Source organism: Rhinatrema bivittatum, chromosome 2, assembly GCF_901001135.1.
Source record: "Rhinatrema bivittatum chromosome 2, aRhiBiv1.1, whole genome shotgun sequence".
In the NCBI taxonomy this organism is placed as follows: domain Eukaryota; kingdom Metazoa; phylum Chordata; class Amphibia; order Gymnophiona; family Rhinatrematidae; genus Rhinatrema; species Rhinatrema bivittatum.
In genome coordinates, this window is record NC_042616.1 from 273,194,900 (window position 1) to 273,208,592 (window position 13,693).

Genomic DNA, 13,693 nt, shown 5'->3' on the forward strand with positions numbered 1-13,693 from the left:
GAATTCTGACCGTCAGTGCTAGTGCACTAATCCTTCAAGAGAAAGCCATCCGGGCTCCTTTGCTGATCTGGTTGCCACAACTGCCGCCGAACTGACCCTTTTGCCATGGGGTTGTGGGTTGCACTGGCAGCCATTAAGCTCCAAAGTAGTTTATTACGCTAGTCTCTTGCCACTGCTTCCAAGTGGCAGCCCAGTCTCCGCCACCTCTTGCTCCCACTGGCGAACGGAGCCATGGGATGGCAAGTAGGACCCCATGTCTTACCGTCACCTGCAGCTGAATCTCTGCAAAACCTGCTTTAAAAACATGCATTAAAAAAAAATACAGCCACTGAGCACACTTTTTTGAAGCTGGGTTTTATTTCCTGAACGTGGATACTTTCCCCTAAGGCCCTGGCGTGAGATCCACCCCAGCGTCACACCCTTAGACACTTTTTCCCTTCCTTTGCAGGCGGTTATGCGCCACGCATCTGTACCGCATCTCCCTCACGAATACTGCGATTAATAATATTATAACGCAAAGCGTTCGTTTTTTTTTCCCATTGTAATACATGCCTCCAGAGACATAAGGTGGAAGGCTGCCCTCGCCGTGAAACGCAGCGGCTGCGCCGCAGGACAAGAAACGACAACCGGGCAGAAGAGCTCGGTCCTCCCGCTCGCGCGCGCGCTCGTGCGCGCACACACCGGGCCTGCGACCTCCATCGTACAGTCCAGCGGGGGGCGCGCGCGCGCCAACCTGTGACGTCACCAGCTGCTGCGGCGAGAAAAGTAACGTCGGCGCCCTTCAGCCTTGCGTGGGGGGGATTAGCGGCTGGTGGCTCCCTGACGTCATTGGGGAGGTTGGCGTGCGTGGGAGAAGGAAGCGGCGGCGGGTCGCTCTCTCGTCCTCCCGGGCTGCCTCTCCCCTCCCCCCCCTTGCAGGGGGAGCATCCGAGCGGTTGCTGGGCGGGGCCCCGACGGTGGCGGATGTGAGCTCAGCGGCACCGGTGCTTCCCCCCCCCCAGCCCGAAGCCCGCAGAGGAGGCGCGCGGCGGAGCCGGGCACGGGAGGAGGGCGGCGCCCTAGCCGCTGGGCAGTGCGTGTGCGCCTCGCGGGTTCCGGCCCGGGGATAGAGTGAAGGAGCAGCGGCGGCGGCGAGAGGTGAGTGCGGGGGGAGGGGGTGCTCTCCGGTCATTCTGTTCCCCACCTCCCCGGCTTGTAGTAAGCGGGCGGGTGTCCGGCCCTCTTCCCCCCCCCCCCCCCCCCCCCCCATTCCCTCTCCTGCAAGAGGAGGCGGTGAAGAGGGGCGAGGAGTTCAGTGTCTCGCTTGAAATCCTCTCTCCTGGCTGCGGTGATAGGGGAAACCCGGGCGGCTCCCTGTCCTCTCGCCCTTGCTCTTCCAGGGAGGGAGGGAGAGAGGATGCTCTTGGAGGGGGGCAGGTGGCGATGGACGGAGGGAAAGAGAGGGAAGGGGTTACTGCGGAAAGGAGCCGCTTTTCACCTGTACTGGGGATTTCCTGCTGCTGCTGCTAAGCATGGCTATCTTTTTCTATTTCGTCGGAAGAAAATTTTTAATCATCAAACAAGGGAAGGGAGCTTAGAAACCGATTTCTCTCTAGCCTGCACCTCCGGAGCCCGGTCCGAGCGGGTGTCGGCATGGAGCTCCATTTGCAGCGGTGCAGGCGCCACACCCCGGCTGTCAGAGCCACGGAAAGCCCTGAGCCTGGCCGGGTTGCCTCGCTCCTCTGGGGGAGAGCTCTGGCCGCTTCATATGCTGCCTCTCTTTAGAAAATCCCGCTTGTGATCTTTCTTTTTGTTCGGTGTTGCAGGGACGGTAGGTTAGCATCTCATGACTAGAAAGTGCCTCCTTATTTTAATGTTTCAGGAGTGGATGCTGGCTTAAATTCTCACTGATTCAATAGGTCGTGAGGTTTCTTGTTCATATTGTGGCTTTTTTTTTGTAACACAAGTGCCGCGATGACATTTTAACTTTTTAACAATATTTTTCATTAAGTAAGCCATATAGCAGATTGTCTATTGCAGAATTCGTTTTTCATGTCTGTTCAGCAATACTTCATCAGAATACACTACTCCAGATTTCATAGAACTATAGACCTTATTTTTGTGACCACCTTTTTACATTTGTCACCACAATAAAAAGACACTTTTTTTAATTTAAAATATTTATGTTCTGCCTTTAATGGTCATGCTAAATGGATTACAGAAGCATAGTAAAAAAACATTCTACAATAAAACCATAAAAACATTGTAACATTATTCCACTCTAGCAAAAAGAGCTTCTTACAAATCACAAGTTGATATGTAAATACACTATAAAAATAATAAAACATTAAAAGCATTAGTATTGTTTATTGTAACAGAAAAGATTTCTTGAAAAAGTATAGCTTTATGGCCTGAAAGATAAAAGCTAAGATTTAATGTCCAGTCAAGAAATTATTAGTTTGTGCATAGTGTTGGGCCATTGAGAAACTTTTTTTCTATAATTTTAATTTCTCTGAGAGAAGCCCTGTTCACAACGGTGGCAACTGGAACTAGAAACACAAGAATATTAGCAAAGTGCTGACCCTGGCGCATCTGCTTGGCTTTCATGTTTGTCCTGGTGTGAATTCACTCCAGCATATTGGGTGCACTAGATGTTCACAGTTTTGTCACCCTAATCCCCCAACTTCTGCCTCATTGATGCAGGGAAGTGTTCTTATTGAATATTTTGTTCTATCTTTGTGCTGTGAAACTGTTTACAGTGCAGAACCTGCAACTCCCTGTTTCTTACCATTTTGGTCAATCCTAGACATGCATGTACAGTATTTGCACTCTTCAGTAGAATTCAGAGACGCTGCTTAAGTGAATTTCCAGTCAGGAGTAGCAAGTATTTTCCACAGTCCTGAAAAAAGTCGTAGGCTGAAAAACTCCTGATATTAGGCTACAAGCATGGCCCAGGAATTTTTATCAACTGACATTTTGCAACTACATTTTACAATTTATTTTGAGTTTAGTTTGTGCATTTTCCTTGGTAATTGGAAACAAACTACATTCAGGTATAGAAGGTATTTCCCTGTTCCCAGAGGGCTTACGTTCTAACAGGCCGATGCAATACCATGCACTGGCTGCAGCGCACGGCTCAACACGTGATAGGATGTGCATTTTGGACACACGTCCAAAACGCGTGTCCAAACGAGCACGAAGCTAATAGTGCTCATCACATGTAAATTCATGTTGATGAGGCTATTAGTTATTTCCCCGATGCAAAAAAAAAATGTGAACCTTTATCCTGAAAAACTAATGCCTACCCTGGAGCAGGTGTTAATTCTTGAGGAGCCCAAAAATTTTACAGAAGAGTAGAAAATACTGCTTTTCTATAGTTCCTCCAGCTTAATATTGTGGCAATATTAAGATGAATGAACCACAAAAGGAACAAAAAAAAAAGTGTGCAGGCAGTCAGGTTAGGAAAATGGACGCTCGTAAAATTGAGTATCCGTTTTCCTAACCCACTGACAGTCACCTCTCTAGGGCTCCTGCTGCCGAGGAGGCACAAGGGGATGTACATTTTCCTCTAGCACCTCCTTTTTACCACAGAAGCCTATTTTAAATATTACATCAGGTGCCCCGGAGAGGTGCATCGACACATATTCGAGTGGGCGCTCAATCATGAGCAAATGTTTCCCGTGCGCCGATATTGCGTCGGCCTGATTGTACTTGAGTCAACTGAGGGTGATATGACTTAAGGAGCGCCAGCAGCATTTGAACCCTGGCTTTCTTAATTCTCAGCCTACTGCTATAATGACTAGGTGGCTCTTCCACGCAAAAAAAAAAAAAGCAAACAGCCTTGATCTTAACATACAGCAAGGTACAGAATTATGCGTGACTTATTGTACCATTTAGATTTTTGTAAATGGTGGTGGTTCCAGGTTATTCTTAGTTTCAGACCTTGTTCATTTGTTTCCTGGGAGATGAACAACAAAGCAGAAAAGGTTACATCACACAGCAGGGCTGATATAAAGTATATTGGCTACATTACAGGTACTTAACTATTGGAAAAAGATGCATCAGCATGGCATGTTGGCCACGTAAAGGTTTGAATCTGTCATACCAAGGACATCCTGCATTTATTGTGATGATGCAGCTGCTGCCATAATTTCCAAGAATTTAATGCACTGTATTGGAGCAGTGAGTATTTTGTATTTATGTATGTACAACAAGAAATAATGTGGTATATACAAGTACATAGGATCTCGGAGATCGGAAAACTGAGCAGTTGATGTGGATAAAGAGACTAAATAGACTGTGTGATCTTTTTGCCATTGTTTCTACTTAATTTAATTTTTCAAAATACAATAAAGTGCCATTTATTTTACAACACACAATCTGCAGTATTAGTAGCTATGTCATTTGAAATTGAAAAAAGCAGGACCACTCAAGTTCTCCTAATTTTAAAATAGTTAAATGGATAGAATTGTGAATTGCATCTTGTCATGTTGGTGATATGTGGAAGAACTTCTGTATAAAATGTAACTTAAAGTAATTGTACAAATATGCATTTGTTTCAGGAAACTACTTATAAAATGTTTTTGGATAATTAGTAGAAACAATCATGAGTTTTGAAATATGTATGTTTTTATTCTACTGAATAGGCTAAGTCAATGACTATTCTAATTACAGTTGTATTTACATCAAGTACTACTGATGATCAGATAGCTTTCACACTGGCACCTGAAGAACTGAAAGGAGTGGATTTGGGGAAAGCAGTTAACACTCCATGCCTCTCCTCCCCCAGCAATAGTGGTTACTCATGTGTGAATTATAACACTTTAAGAGAACATTTATTTAAAAGTATTTATATCCTGCACCTCCAACATTTGGGGTGGGTTACATAAAAACATAAGTTCACTTTAAAAAAAAATAAAAATAAAAACACAATGCTGCAAAAATAAGTGCCAAGTTAAAAAAAAAAAAAAAAAATTGTAGAAAGCAATAGCTAGGGAGAGGGAACACTACATCTGGAATGCCTATTTAAAGAAATTAGTTTTTAGAGCTTTCTTGAATGTCTCTTTAGTACTAGTGATGGCATGAATGGTAAGGGAAGTGGTTTCTATATGGTGGAGCCAACAATCGAGAACCTTTTTGGTTGTAAGTGATAACAGTCTGCTTAGCAGCTGTAACATTTGAGCAAACACTAAGGGTCGGATTTTAAAAAGGTTACTTGCGTAAATGGTCCTGCGTGCGCCAGGCCTATTTTAAAAAGGCCCAGCCACATGCGTAAGACCCAGGGCTTTACCAAAGGGGAGGGGCGAGGTCAGAGGCCTCTGACAGAGTGGCCATTGCCACTCTGTTGGAGGATTGCGTGCGCCGGCAGGCAGCCGGCGCACGCAGCTTGCATCTGCCCAGAGGCAGGGGCAGAAGGTAAGAGAAGTCAGGGGAGGGGAGTTAGGTTAGGGGGAAGGGAGCAGAGGAAGGTGGCTCGGCGCACACAAAGTGCACCCCCTTGTGCGCACAGACCCCGGATTTTATAACATGCGTGCACATGTAGGCCACGCGCGCTTCTTTTAAAATCTACCCCTAAGTGGCAGATCTAAATTTTCTGATAGGGATGTAAAAATATAAAATTGTACTAATCCAAGGGGAGGAAATATGTTATGTAAACTGTGCACAGTAGCTGCTGTCTTGTAATGTATTTGCCAATGGATGGGCAGCCAATGTAACGATTGAAGTACAGGTGAGACAGTCATGTAATTTTGTACCAGTAAGAAGTCTGACAGTATAATTCTGTACTAGTTGGCACAACAGATCAAGATATAGGACCACAAATAAAAAATTGTTGGTGATTTGATACTTCAGCCGTAAGTACTTGTTTTGCACAATTTTACTGAGAATTAATAACTTTGCCATCACTATTTGTTTTTACTTAGGACAGGTAATTGTGATAATGGGACATTACCTCGGTGATACATAAGCCTATATGTTGCTTAATTGTAATGGAATTCAGTATTAAAGTTTAGGCATGCCTTTTCAAATTATATGGTTCAGGTTGGCCAGAATTCGTGTGGAAGTTATAGTCGCTTGCCCAAAATAGATTCAAGTATTGCAAACTATCCAGCTGTTGCGCAGAGAGAGAGAGAAACAAGAGGACTTCAACTATACTTAATTTCCATAGGTATATCTCCTGTTTGCTACATTACAATGTAACAAGCAATTGCGTCTATAGGAGACCAGTTCAGAGAATCTGCACTGGGCACCTTTCAGAGGCTTAAACATGATAAATATAGATAATTGTGCTAAACTAAATTTTAGGAAGTCTCTTTTTTTTTTTTTTGGTAAGAAATGATAAAACCAAAAGCACTTAACATTAGGTTCAAATTTGTTTTTTATACTTTAGTAGTAAGGATAGCAGAAATATAGAGCTGGTTGTCCTTTATTAAACAGTCACAGTATAACTGAATAAATGGAGACCCATTTCAAAATCTTTACACATCTTGTCCAGAGTTTTTGGTACAGTATTGGTTGACTTTGCTTTGTCAGCTGACAATTATTTTGAAGATTTTTGTTTTTCAAAAAGTTTGTCCATCAATAAGCAGAGTTGAAATAGCAGTGAAATGTCATCTGGTGGCATCGAACAGACCCATCTTTTGTAGCCAGTGGAGCTTTTAGCTCTATTGAGCATGTGTGGGAATTTCTGCCTCGTGAGCATTCTCAACTTTTTTTATTGCGCTAGCAGAGCACAGATGTGTACTCTAACTGTATTTTTCTTAAGAACAAAAAGTGAAGAGAACTTTTCACTATAAAAGTTGCCTTGCTCCTTCACCAGCATTCCCAACAGCAATTTTCAATGCTTCCAAAAAGTTAAATACTTCATGCCTCAGGATATCTGGCAAAAAAGACCACAGTATATTTCATTTTTCATAGCTACTATTCACTTTATATAAAAAGGAGCTTACCAGTTAGTAAATATTTTTCGGTTGCATGGAATATGTCCCTCTGCTGATTAAGACTATGATCAATTTTTACAGAGAGGCAATCCCAGATTGGTGGGCTATACATCACTCATGACTTGCTGTTCCATAAGAATAGTCTCCTAATCAAAATTGTTTGGTTTCAGTCCTGCCCTGTATACATTGGTTCAGTAAAGCAGTGGATTGTTACATCCTGTTTTTGCCTTTAAAACAGGCTTGTAATTTTAATGTATTTTGCTATGGCCATTGTACTATATAATTTTTTTTTCCCATTGGTAGATCACTTTATCTTTCCACAGGCAAACATTTTTTATTGATTTTGTAAACCACCTATAAATTGTAACAGGTGGCTTGATATATTTTGGCAAATCTGTGTATAATTAAAACATGTTTCAGTAACATTTGGAATTGCTATGTAGAATCCTCTTTAGCTTGGCAATGGATTGAAAAAAAGACACATGAGGTTGGTCAGGGGAGGCAGTATAAATCTGTTTTCCTTGTCCTTGCTAGACCAGTCTAAACCAATGGGAATGTTCCATTCCACTGCTATTACTAGTAACAGTAGCATGGAATAGACTTAGTTTTTGGGTACTTGCCAGGTTCTTATGGCCTGGATTGGCCACTGTTGGAAACAGGATGCTGGGCTTGATGGACCCTTGGTGTCTGACCCAGTATGGCATGTTCTTATGGAGACAGAGGTCCCATCTCCCTTATATTCCTCTCTTCCCCCCCACCCCCCACACACTTGTGACTTCATTAAGGTCTAAATGGGGGGGGTCCTTAGGCAATTGCTATTAGTCATAGGGAGAGAACACAAAGGCAGATTTTCTCAGCAGGAACAGGCTGGACCCAGGAGAATGGGGAACTCTGTGAAGAAGCCTTCCAACAGATAGTGGACTGGTTGGGGCTTCTGTTCAATGACCTGATGATAATCAGAGCAAACTCTTTAAGAGGAGGAGGAAATGGGAATCCAATGAAAGACATACTAATCAAGCCTTGTCCAAAGGAAGTTCTATTCTGTGCTTTCCCTTACTGGCCACTCATTTGCAGGGTGAAAAAAGAGTAGAGAATCCTACAATGGTGATGCTGGTGGCCCCAGACTGGTATGTGAATGTAATGAGGATACTGGACAGCCCAATCATAAGACTCTGCTAAATTCTCACAGCCTTGCTAACGAAAGGGAGTGACTACACAGAAAATGCTGCTACTCAGTCATAGCAACTACGTTCAATGTGTGGAAAACCACAACATTTCTAGCCATACTTATGGATTTGGTGAATGTTTGAGGACTTATATCATGTCCTCAAAACATCACTTTGAAAAGTGGATGTTGCAGATTTACTGAGCTTCCTCCAGCAAGGATTAGATAAGGGCCTGGCCCTTAACTCTTTGAAGGTGCAAGCCTCCATCATATCCTGTGTTAGGAGTACTATCAAGGGTTGCTAGGCAGCTGCGCATCCTTACATAGTCCATTTTATTCGAGGAGTAAAATGAATCCGTTCCCCATTTAGACTAATAATCCCACTGAGGGCTGTTAAGCTGGCACTAGATGCTTTCCCAGGCTCTCTTCGTAGCGATAAGACATGCATCACTAAAAGAGCTCTCTTAAAGACTACCTTCCTTGTTGCTATCTGTTCAGCTAAACACATTTCAGAGCTACAGACCCTCTCTTGAAGTGACATTCTCAAGGAATGTCATTGCCTTCGGGCCGGTTCTTCTTTCCTCCCAAATGTGGTTTCTTTTTCACTTGAATTAATCTTTCTCTTCCATCCTTTAGAGATAGCAAGGACTGGAAATGCCATCTCCTTGACACAAACGCATTCTACTAAGATACCTGTAAGTCACAAATCTCTTTTGGGAAAACCAGTAAAGATTGTCCTATTCAGAGACTCCCAGAAAGGGGGGGGGGGGGGCAGCAGTCATGAGAATGTATCTACTCAGGAGGCCATAGATACCTGCAGAGCTCGGGTGTCTGCAATGCCCCCAGACAAAATGTATAAAATGGTCATCCTTGTACTTGTTTACAAGGTTCTATAGCTAGATGTGAGAGCCAAGGCAGACTCTCTGCCTTTGGAGCAGGGAGTCCTAAACAGACCGACCTCCTCTTGCCCGGTCTAGGTACAGCTTAGTTACCTCCCATTGGTTTAGACAGGCTTAGCAGAAAGAATAGAAATGTAAAATTAAACTTCACTGGCTTAATTTCCTTTCCTTGAATCCTGTAGACCAGTCTGGCTTCCATCAGGGAGCACAAGGTCTGGTAAGAAGAAATGGGCTGCTGAAATAGGCCTCCATTTCCCCCCACCCCCAACCTCAAAAATGAAAACTTGACTCTTCACCCTTCTTTTATCTTCCCAGTCATCAGTCTTGAGGGGAATTGGTAAATATCCTCCTTTTTTAAATCTTTTTCTTGACTTTTTAATTTGCTCATTGTTTTGCCAAAGAAAAATCAATTGGGTGGTTAATTCATTGCTTTAACAAAAGGCTACTGGCAACTGCCTAAGACCACCCCCCCCCCCCTCATAGACCCTGATGAGATCATAAGGGGGGGGGAGGTGTGGCTTCTGTTTCTAGCAGCTATGGAGTGCAACATTCCCGTTGGTTTAGACTGATCTAGCAGGTCTCGAGGAAAATTAACAGGTAGTGTTTAATTTTATTCTTGCCTCTTGACAAGAACAGCATTAGATTTAGAAGTTGAATACTGTGATTTCTTGTGTACAGACAAGTGATCCCAAAACCAGTGGTTTATGCACCTCTATCAGCAGATGGAGATGGAGCAAAGCTGACATCACAGTATGTATACCCCTGCAGTGACATCAGCCCGCCAGTATTCTCAGTCTCCAGCAGATAGGGTAGGCGTGTATCTCCCTACTGGGGATTACTTTGTTTTTAGAAGGAGAAAAGAAGGAAATTTAATTCACTCTGCTCTCCTGTGGTGGTACCATATGGTTCATCCTTCAGTCGAGAATTCCCAAGGTGATATCCTTGGATCCCTCCTTCAGATGGGTGCCTTGGTCTGGTAGCTGTTTGTTAGCCAGCATCAATTTTAGCTGTTTAAAAAAAAACAAAACTGAAAGGCAACTGTGAATATATATCTCCTCTCCCTCCGCAGCCACAAACAGGTTGTTTTCAGCCAGGACAGGCTGAGCTCGGGTAAAGAAGAAAAAAAAAAACCTCAGACTTATAATATAAACTTTTTTTTTTTTTTTTTTTGGAGGGCTTTCTTTCTCATTTGGTCTCTGTGCTCAGCACAGAGACCAAATGTTGGATCTCTGTGATCCAACATTTGTTCCCACCTCCGTGGGAGTTTGGGGGATGTGGGCCCTTTTTGCTAGGCCCCACTCTCAGGCTTTGTCCTGGTTTACTGTGTGGTAGGCTGTGGCATGTTTCACAAGCTTTTTCCTGCGCATTAGGATGCCTTCTTCGGTTCCATCGGATTGTGTGAGTGCATCCAGGTGTGCACCTAGTTGTATGCTTGGTTGGGTGCCTGGTTGAGTGTCCATCTGTGCGCATAAATGGTGCAACCTCATGGGAGCCCAGTTTTTGGGTGCCCATCAAGGTACAGTGTTGAGCACATACATTTTGAACATTAGTCTTTTTTTTTTGGTTTTGTTTTGCAGCATGGTTTCAGCTGGGCACACACTCCTCAGATGCTTATTTCAAACTACTGATAGACTAATGGTACCTATAGCCAAAAAACCTAAGCGCTTTACTCTGTGCAGTTTGTCATAATCGGGCATCTCAGCCTGGCGTTCCCTCTAGCTTGTGTCAGTATTGCTTGGAGGCTCAGGGGGAATTGCCTTAGTCTGTTTTTACTAAACCTGGTTCTTCCCAACTTGATGTGGAACTGGGAAAAGAGCTGCCAGAAGTTCACCTAATTTTGGTGCTCCCCTGACTGGTTTGTGGGCTGAGGATAGGTGCCCCTAATTTTGTTTTTCAAGGTCTACAGTATTTTTTTTTTTGTTGTTTTTTTTTTCCTTCAGGTGCAGTCCTCAGCCCCAACAACTGTTACTTGTTCTGGGTTGCAGGCAGTGAAACCCTGCATGCCAGTCTTCCTGATAGGATCCAGATGGCATGGATGATGAAACCGATCCTTATTCCCTGGAGGATGGGGAGATTCCTCTGGGATTGGAGCTGTTTAGAACTATTGCGTCTTTCATAAAGTTACCGGCATTGATATCCCAGGCATTGACGATGCTGAGCGTACCTGAGTCTGAATCCATGACTAAGCCAAAGAAAGATCCCATTTTGATTTCTTTGCGTACAGCCTCAGGTTTCTTTCCTATTATTGAGGCTATTCAAGAATGAATTGATCTTGAGTGGGGTATCCCGGAATCTAATTTCAAAGGGGGATGAGTCTTGGAAGGCCTGTACCGCCCTGTACCCAGCTGCACGAGAGCAATTATGTTTTCCGAAGGTGGATGCCCTCGTGTGTGCTGTCACCAAGATTACTATTTTCATAGAAGGGAGAGCAACCTTAAAGGATGCTCAGGATAGCACAATTGAGGCTGTCCTTAAGCAGACCTTTGAAGTAATGGCAATGACTTTGCAGATAGCTTCCAGATAGCTTCCTGTTATTCCCTTGTTGCTTGCTCTTGTTTGCTTCTCTCTCAGGAGGTTGTTGAATCTGGTGTAAATTCCAGAGCAGTGATGGAACCCGCAATTGTCTCTTTGGCAGATGCAGACTGTGATTTGGTCCGCACTTCGGCCTGCAGGATGACTTTTTAATAATAGCAGCTAGGTGTGTCACCTATGGCTGAGAAATTGGTTGACTGATACAACCTCAGAGTCTAACCTTACGAAGTTGCCTTTTAAAGGCTCCCTCTTATTTGGGAGCAAGCTGGAGAAGATGGCCAATAAGTGGGATGAGTCTCTGATTCCTCAATTGCCAGGAGCCATGGTCCTTCACCATGAGAGGTTGTACTAAGGGGTTAAGATGTTTTGGACCCTACAGAGCAGTGGCCTTTCAGATTGGGTAGATCTGTCCTTTCTTCCCAGGCAGCCCAGACAGGGTGCAGGCTAAGGTAGTGGAGCACACTGAGCTTCCCAGTAAAGTTGTGCCAACCCTCCTCTGGAATCAGGGGATAGGTTGCCTCTTTTTATTGGAGGTGGGTCGAGATCATGACAGACCAGTGGGTTCTCGAGGTGATACGGGTTGGCTATGCACTGGAGTTACGCACCATTTCTGAGGACGTGTTCATGGTGTCTCCCTGCAACTCTGTGCAGAAGAGTTAGGAGGTGGCGTGTACATTAAGATTCCTCAGCCTGCGAGCTGTGGTTCCAATGCCCACATCTCAAGAAGATATGGGCTATTTCATTTGTCGTCTTGTACCTGAGAAGGAGGGATCTTTGTCCCATTCTGGATCTGAAAGGAGTCAACCATCATTTTTGTGACTTGTTCTTGCAAGGAAACCTTGTGCTCAGTGATTGTGGTGGTACAGTTGGAGTTCCTGACGTCTCTGGATCTGTCCGAGGCGTACTTGCAACAACTATTTCTGCATTTTGCAGTTCTGGGATGTCTGTTTCAAGTGCTACCTTTTTGGTTTGTCCAAGGTTATGGTGGCAGTGGAGTTAAGATGGGATCCTGGTACACCTGTACTTGAATGAGTAGCTGGTTTGGGCCAATAGTCTGTAAGAGAACCTTCGGGTCTCGCACAAGGTGATCTTATTTGTTGCAGGAGCTAGGTTGGGTCATGAACCTGGCCAAGAGCAATCTTCAGCCAGCACAGTCGCTAGAGTATCTCGGTGTTCAGTTCGACATGAGATATGGCAGAGTGTCCTTGCCAGAGGGCTATATTCAGAAGCTGATGGCACAGGTGCAGCTGTTAACGAACACAATTTGCCCAAAGGGGGTGGTCCTATCTTCAGGTGCTTGGATTGATGGTGGCAACCCTGGAGGTGGTGCCGTGGGCGAGGCACATGTGTCCTCTTCAGCACACTCTGCTGTCTCGTTGGAGCCTGCAGTCTCAAGATTTATTTGAGTCGGCTCCACCCGCCAATGGAGGTCTGCTCTCAACCACAGTGGTGGTTAAAAGCAGATCATCTAAAGAGAGAGGTTTCCTTAAGATCACCGGATTGGCTAGTACTCATAACAGATGTGAGCCTCCAGGGTTTGGGAGCTCACGGTCAGGAGCTGACAGCGCAAGGACGCTGGAATGCAAAAGAGTCTTTCTGGAACATCAAACTGTTGGAAGCCTGTGCGGTCCGGTTAGCATGCTTTTGGTTCGGTGACTGACTGCAGGGTTGAATGGTTCTGATGACGTAGGACAATGCAATGACAGTGGTGTACATCAATCGGCAGGGAGGAACCAAGAGCCAGCAAGTGACACAGGAAATAGCCCAGCTTATGGAATGGGTGAAAGTGCATCTTCAGGAGATCTCAGCTTCACACATTGCAGGAAAAGACAATGTAAAAGCAGACCTCCTGCTGAGGTGAATGGGAATTGTCAAACAAGGTGTTTCAGCTAATAGTGGATCACTGGGGCCTTCCATTTTTTGGACCTGCTGGTGACTTCATACAGTGCGAAGATTCCTCTATTCTTCAGTTGCAGGAGAGATCTTTCGGCATCGATGCTCTCAGGGGCAAACTGTTGTGTGCTTTTACCCTGTGGCCCATGTTGGGCAGAATGATTGAGGATTGAGTCACAGGGGGATGGTGCTTCTGGTGGCACCAGATTGGCCCAGGAGACTGGTATATGGATCTGCGAAGGCTCCTGGTGGAATCTCCCCTCTGGTTTCTGGCGCACAGGGATCTG

General features: G+C 44.6%; 1 protein-coding gene across 2 annotated transcripts in view; it reads left to right on the forward strand.

Annotated features, from left to right (window-relative positions):
- Positions 1–758: 758 nt before the first annotated feature.
- Positions 759–13,693, forward strand: part of RALA (RAS like proto-oncogene A) — a 103,489-nt gene continuing 90,554 nt past the window's right edge. Inside the window, exons 1-2 of one of the 2 annotated variants that reach the window (XM_029589530.1) lie at positions 759–1,137; positions 4,015–4,161. The gene's annotated coding sequence lies outside the window, so the exon portion shown is untranslated. The remainder of the gene's footprint in view (positions 1,138–4,014; positions 4,162–13,693) is intronic. The other variant, XM_029589529.1, reaches the window with a different exon arrangement.